This window comes from Galeopterus variegatus, unplaced genomic scaffold (assembly GCF_000696425.1).
Source record: "Galeopterus variegatus unplaced genomic scaffold, G_variegatus-3.0.2 Scaffold2077, whole genome shotgun sequence".
NCBI lineage: Eukaryota > Metazoa > Chordata > Mammalia > Dermoptera > Cynocephalidae > Galeopterus > Galeopterus variegatus.
In genome coordinates, this window is record NW_007728188.1 from 145,140 (window position 1) to 153,179 (window position 8,040).

An 8,040-nucleotide genomic window follows, 5' to 3' on the forward strand; every position below is an offset into this window, starting at 1 on the left:
CTCCCCCAAGGAGGAAGGAGCCAAGATTGGAGGGAGAAAGGGAGATAAGGTGGAGGACATTGATCCATTTTCCACTGGAGTTCGTTCCATTCCTGTTTGAATATCAAGCAAGCTAATAAAAAAATTCTGACTTCCAGGCCATCTGACATCCAAAAGTTGCTGATATGTATCAATACTTCCATATATAAGCAGTCAGAAAATAATAGTCCCTTACTTTTATATAGCACTTGACAGTTGATAAAGTACTTTCACTCATATTATCTTATTTGATTTTCATAAGAAGTTTCCAATGTCAATGTGGTCCCAGCCAGAAAAAAAAAAAAAGTGTGTCTAATAGCCATTGTTATGCCCACTTTAAAGCTGAGAAAATTGAGGCCTCAATGAGTGAAGTGACTTGCCAGAGACTGGACAATGGCCTTGTCTCAAAATCTAGTTTTCCTAACATTGAAGATTGTTGGAAGGATGTAAAAAATAAACATTTTAATTTAATGACTCACCAGCAAAATAAGGAGTTTCCTTTAAGTGGTTTTTTATTTTTATTTATTTATTTATTAAAAAAAATTTTTTTTTCCCTATATAAAGATGGTCATCTTAACCCTTGACTTGGTGTTGTCAGCACCACGCTCTCCCAAGTGAGCCACAGGCCGGCCCTTAACTGGTTTTTATGATGTAGATAACTATGTATCTTCAAATTGCATGAGCTTTTAGAGATTATTATAATCCATCCTCCCTTAAGAGATAAGAGAACTGAAGCTTAGAGAGGCCAGTATGCTATGATTCCAGATGCTGTCCAAATCTTTTTCACGACTTATGACCTTAAACACGTTATTTTTTTTTATTCTATTTCATTAAAACATCATGGAAAGGTACAGCAACACTGAAATTGCATTTAGTTTTTTACTTAGACAAAGCTACTGCAGGAGGGATGTGGATCCTGTTTTTAGTGCAGAAGTAGAAAATACAAACCATATCCTAAACTATACCAGTCACGCCACTCCACAAGTCAGACCTTAGAAAACAATCTCAAGACATGACCAATTCACTGCCCCGAGCCAAGGAAAATTCACACCTACATCCCTTGAGAGATGAACATATCTACTCTTGAAGACCACCATCTGCTCTAGCAAGGGAAGTCAAACCTGCTTGCTGAAAACCTGCAAGAAGCCAGGTGTTGTGGGGTGAGCGTGACTGTCACACCACAATTGCCTAGGACCTACGCAATGTCAGCCGTCAGCAGGGATGCACGCAGAGGAAGGAGCAATTGGTTCTGAATGGATCGTCACGTGAAGACCACATTTTCGATGGATCCGGGGGCAGGATTTCAAACAATGGAGAATGGAAGAAACAGAATTCCAACTCAAATATTTTCTGCTTCAGAAAAAAAGCTGAGTGGTCATAAGGATGCCCGTCGTGTAACTTCCACGCAGAGTAAGGAAATGCCAGGCCCAGGCTCCGCAGGCTGCTCACGCAGGTGGCCCCATGCACTCTGCCTGCCTCAGAAGGGCACAACAGTGCAAGAGACCAGAGACCCGCCCTGTGCGTGCACCGGGCCCCAAGCTTCTCATGCTCGTAGTCTGGGACGAGCTTCGCCATGCTCTCAGCCCAAGGACAGACTTTGTTGTCACATCCGTTTCTCAGCTACCTGTGGGAGTCAGGACGTGGCCAGGCGGGTAGAGAATTTGCAGGCTCAGAATGAAGTCCATATATGTGACTCCTCGGCAAGGGGCCAAACGAGCAAGAAGACGCTTCTTCACTGGAAGCTGAAAGTGGGTCAAAAGAGGCAAGAAGCACAGATCGACTTGCTCTCTCCCCTGAGCCCAGCTAGTCCATGTGGTCCCTTTGTGACACCTGGAAAAAGCCACCAGCTCCTCTGGATTCCAGCACTCGCCGTCGGCCCCCAGCCACAGGGCAGCCACTTCCACCCACGCAGCAATGCGAGTGTGCACGACTGACCTGGGTGAAGCCAGCAACTGCTGTCAGAAGGAGCTGAGGGGTGGCAGGGAGGGGGCAGAGGGAGGCCGGTCCAGGTGGTGCGGCAACTCTGGACAGGCCTCACAGCTTCTTAAGTCATCAAATGTGTTTGGAACAAGAAAGAATAGATAAATGACAGATTTGGTAGGGAGGCATGTGCGTGGGTGGAGGGAGAGACAATTTTGCAGTTTTACCTTGGGCCTGAAAACAGCCTGTTTGCTATTGAGAACGTCTTTCTAGGGTATCAATGGCAGGCCATATCATGTACTGTAGTGGTTCTCAGTGTGGTCCACATGGACCAGCAGCATCAGCATCACCTGTGAACTTAGTATTAGAAGCACGAATCTTAGGCCTTGTCAAAGATGAACTGATGTAGGTTCCAAGCCCTCCAGGTGATTCTGATGCACACAAGAGTTTGAGGACCACTGGCAAGGTGGCTGGGCACATCAGGCTTTGTGCATTTCAGTCCTAGCTCTGTGACTCTCAGGAAGTCACTTTACAGTCCTAAGTCTCCAAGCTCCTCTTCTATATGTAAAACAGACATGAGGACAGTACTAGCTTATACAGTCATTTTGGAAACTGCAATCATAGATGAAAAGCATTTTGAACTGGGCCAGGAACATAGCAGGCAGTATACACGTGTGCAATTACTGATGCCAGCCAAAATTAAATGTCAAGTGTGCTTGGAAGACTGCCACCCTTTGCTGTCACCATGCTAGCCACCCCAGTTCCACCTGGCCCCTCAGAGAAGGAATGAAAGAGGATTCAGGCTGGCCACTGGGGGAAGTCCAGGGGAAGGGGATGTCCAGCCAGTAACCCCCGAGACCCTGGACTACTACGAATGCTCACAGAGCCATGAGTGAAAGTGCATGGGGCTGCGAGAGCACCTACTGGGCAGGGCATGGAGGGGCGGGGGCCTGACGTAGCCTGTGGCGGCGGCGACCAGGAGGAAGAATGAGTGCTGGCCATTACTGTATATGGGCCCTGACTACGTGCCAGGCATTGTTTTAGACAATCGTGTAATCCCCACTGTGGTTAAGTTATGCTTGGATCTCAATTTTACAGACAAGGACAGTGAAAAACAGAGATGATAACCCCCACCAAGGGCGCACAGGAGAGGTGGCACAGATAGGATTTGAACCCAAGCAAACAGATTCTGGGGCCCACACCCTGCCAAAGAGCTGACAGAAGCCGGGGGCAGGGCGAAGGGCAGGGAGGGTAGTGGAGGGTGGAGGGGCGCCCCGCGCTGTCGCCACATGCAGTTCCCAGGTGTCCATCACGGCCTATGTGGATGGCACAGCTGGGGCTGTGCAGCACCTGGAGGCTCCGCATGAAGCCATTAAATGTCACACGCTAAGAAACTAATCGGCAATGTGGAAGATCACGTGGTGAGAACAAGCCAGCTATACGACAGACGATGTGGGCTTTCAATTTTCACACACACATTGGAAAAATACTCGAAGGACGTACACTATAATGTTTACGGTGGTTATCACTGAAAGGAAATATTACAGTTGATTTTTATTATTTTTTTTCTTTGTGTTCTATTTTGCATCCGCTTCCATGCCTTTCTGCCATGATCACACAATACTTTCGTAATCAAATAAATAAGCTCTTTTAAAACTCTTTATTAGTCTACCAGGTGAATCACTAATATTGAAACCCAGTCTTGACCCGAGCTTGGTCACCTGTACCAGGTGGAAGCCCTGGCGAGATGCCGCTGAAGTACTGGTTCATTCTATCCCGGCTGAAGCCTGACTCCTGGTGGACAGACACGTCAGGGACAGACTTCTGCTTCTAAGACATCTACAGACACATCTCAGGGAAAGTTTATTCATCCACTCATTTTGTCATTCATCAAATGTGTAGCGATCACATTCTATGTGCCAAGCATGATGGAACATAAAAATGAACTTAAGACAGAGCCCATTTAGGAAAATGGCTTCTCTACTTTTGTTCAAGTTTTCTTTTTGTTTTGATAGTATGATATTTTTCTTCACGAGGTCTGCTCCTCCGTTACTATTATTTCTAGGATGCTAGAGAATGGGATGTTTCTCTTGGTGCATTTTCTGATTACATTTTGTAGTCTAGAAGCTACTGACTTTCACATATTGTTTTCACCTGGACTATATTATTAGTTGCTCAGATTATTCTCTTTGGTTCTCAACGTATATACTCACGCAGAAAGAATTTTGTTTCTTCTAAAATACAATACTTACATTTATTTCAGAGATCTGTCCGTACGGGGTTTCCCCTCTTGTCCCGCCAGAGGTGCAGTGGCCATGGAGTTCCTCCCCTCTGTTCAGGGCCACACCTCTCAACAGAAGGCCGCGGGCCCCAACACCTCCTGCTGGCCTAGGGCTCCCTCCCGGCCCTTCTCCCTGCCTCCACAGGCCCCCCTACCTCCTCTTGGTCCCCGAGCCCTCCTCCTCACACCCTTTTCTTTTTTCTTTTTTTTTTTTTTGTCTTTTTTGTCTTTTTTCTGTTTCCGGCAACGGATCGCAACCCTCAGTGTTGCCCCCGTACCAGACCGGGGACCGGCAACGGGATCGCAAGCCTCGGTGTTGCTCCCGCGCCTCGCTCAGCCAGTGAGCGGGAACCGGTCTGTATGTGGGATCGGAACCCCCGGCCGGGAGCGCCGCCGCGCTTCCCAAGCGGCGCACTATCCAGTGCGCCACCGGGCCGGCCGGTCCCCTCACACCCTTTTCTTTTTTCTTTTTTTTTTTTTGTCTTTTTTCTGTTTCCGGCAACGGATCGCAACCCTCAGTGTTGCCCCCGTACCAGACCGGGGACCGGCAACGGGATCGCAAGCCTCGGTGTTGCTCCCGCGCCTCGCTCAGCCAGTGAGCGGGAACCGGTCTGTATGTGGGATCGGAACCCCCGGCCGGGAGCGCCGCCGCGCTTCCCAAGCGGCGCACTATCCAGTGCGCCACCGGGCCGGCCCCCTCACACCCTTTTCAAAGGTAAAACTGTCCTTGTAATCCTCGATTAAATGTTTCTCAGTGACCCCTTTGAGAGGCCCGTCTATGTCTTCCTGGGAGCCTGACTTGCCTCAGCCTCCACTCACACAATGGGACAGCCAGAGTCCGTGTCTTCTTCCTGGTTATATTTTTTGATTGTTTTTGGGGGGGAGGCTGGCTGGTAAGGGGATCTGAACCGTTGACATCGTTCCTGGTTTTAGTGGGAATGTTTTTAAGCAGTCTAAAACATTTAGATTTAAAATGATTGCTCTTATGAATATTTACTGTTGACTCTCCTATCAAAAATATTTACTTCTGTTTGGTTTCCACTTAAGTTATAAACGCCTTTGAGGGCTTGAACTGGCTGGAATTACATCTGTATTACAGTGCTTTCAAACTGTAAAATTTCAAAATGTAAATTTATAAAAAAGTAAGATATCCATGGTGTTTACATGTGAAAGTATAGGAAATTCGTACTTTCTAATATAACATCAGTATATCACAAAGGCTCTTGTTTGGAATAAACTGGTAACAATGTCCAGGTTCAAATGTTTGTATCTGGAAAAGATGAGTAGCAACTATTCTTATTGCATCAGTTGGAACCGTTCTCTGCACGTCATCATTGTCACCATTGTTGTTATTCAAGTGTGGCTGCAGGAGGCAAAACTACAAAAACATACCTGGAACATAAGGAATAAACTGTTCGGTGACTGTATTACTTGCTTTTTCAGAAACAGTACATCATTTGCGATGTTTAAACAGCTTACTTATGGAAGGGCTGCCCCCAATCAGCGAATTCCGTTTCTCTCACACTCATGCTTACTATGCTGTGTGCTACATTTCAGGTAGTGAACACCTGCTCTAAAAAGTTTGAAATATGAGGAAGAAGACACAAAAATCACAATTCCTTGAACTTGTTAAGACAAGCGAACAGATATGATATTGATGGAGGGAGAGGAAGGGGGTAGGGAGGATTTGGGAAAGGGACACGAAAATCAACTACAATGTATATTGATAAAATAAAGTTAAATTTAAAAAATTGAAATAAAAAACTCTGCTAGTATATTTTAAGATTTGTTGGAACAAAAAAAAGTACCTCCTAACTTTCAAGCTTGATTTTACAATTACAGAAAGGTGGAGCCCAGCCCACACCTCTAGTGCAGCACAGGGACTGTACTTTGCTTTCTCCCCAATTCCGCTGCTCTGTGAGAACAGACACCTGCCTGCTTCACACGTGATGACGGCCAGAGCCATATGTCTGATAAAATGAACAGTCTCAAGTAGCTGGTTTGAGTTACAATGTTTAAATATTTTACTGGATTTATGGTGCCTGTATCACCACTGGACTCAGTCCCTCAGCAAACCAGTCATAACTGGTTGAAAAGGCTTGTTTCTGAGGTCATATCATCTTTTCCTTTTTTTTTTTTTGGCAGCTGGCCAGTACAGGGATCTGAACCCTTGATCTTGGTATTACAAGACAGTGCTCTCCAGGTTCCAGGTTCCATCACAAGCACACTACTTATCTGGAAATGACTGTATCCCTTAACAAAAAGTTTATTATTAAAGAATCAAAATCAAGGAAAAATTGAATTGTAAATCTCTTAACGAAATATTATTAAAGATAATGGGTGAACCCATGTTCCGCCTAAACCTCCACCAAAACTACAATAAAGGAATCTTTAAAAGTCATCCCATTTAAAAATGGGGAGAACAATGGCACCGTCATGCTGGAGGGTGGGACGATGGACAAGTGGTCACTGACTTGGCAAATCTAGTGGGGAAAGTGAAGAACCCGCCTGGTCAATACAGCAGGCATTGCAAAGTCTTGGAAGGTGGCAGAGGGTGGAGAAGTTAAGGAGATGGGTTCCCAGACACCCAAGCCACAGGAAGATCTCTGAACTGGAGGACCCAAGACAGAGCCGAGGGCTTAGGTACCACTTCACAGTCAGATCAAGAGGGACACATGCACACTGACTGACATATGATGCCTTGTTTCCTTATTTGACACCCAGAACACAGGGAGCCATATGGAGACCAACTGACCCAGCAGGAGAACAGAAGAGTTTCTCTGGGGCTCTAATCAGCCCAAGAAGAAAGTCTGAAAGACACTGACTTCCAGGGTTCTCAACAAATAACACAGCAAGGATCAAAGTCAACCCCACCCCCTCCACCACGTGCTCAGAGCTTCTGATCTGCTTTTCAGTTCACACCTAAACATGAGGAACAACTGATACAAAAGACAGGGACCAAAAGAAACAGGGAAAACAAAACATGGGAGGGAAGGGGGAGAGAATAAAAAAAATAATTTCACATCCTCAAGGAGATAAGCAGTCACTAAACAAACAAGTATGTAAATACAGGCTATCACACACAAAAAAAGGAACTTCAAGAGAACAAAAGTGAGCTCTTGAAAATTAAAAATGGGATGATGGCAATGAAGGAGTGAAAAGTTGAGGGAATCTAGAAACTAGAGCAAAAAGAAAGGGTGGAAAATAAGAGACTGGTTCTGAGAGGGCCAACGTCCATAACGGGAGTTCAAGAGAGAGGGACCAGAGAAAACGGAGGGTGCAGGTGGGTACGGGTGAGAGCTTGGACCGTGTCACTGTGCCAAGTGCAAATCCTCCCTCCATGACTTATGAGCTCGGTGGTCCTAAGTTACTAAATCTTTCTGTACCTGTCTTGTTATCTTGAAAATGTAAATAATGGTACTCTGCTTACTTAGTTATTATGAGGATTCAAATAATTGTCCATGCAAAGTGCTTAAAACCAAGGTGGTATACATTACATTCTCAATAAACGAAAGTCAACATGAACTCCTCTTTCACATATATGCACTACATACAATATGTCACCAAATTCTGTATCCATCATCAGACCACTTCTCACTATCTCCGCTGCCATGACCCTGGTCTGATCTACCTACCATCACCTCCCTGGACGCTGCAGATTCTGAGCTCCCCTCTCCTACACTTCCCTCCCTACTATCTAGTCTCAACACTGCAGCAAATACGATCTTTCTAAAATTTAAGTCCAATCAAGACACTCTTTTGCTGGAAACCCTGAGTAAAAGCCAAAGTGCTTGCTATGACCAAAAAGGTCCCACATGATC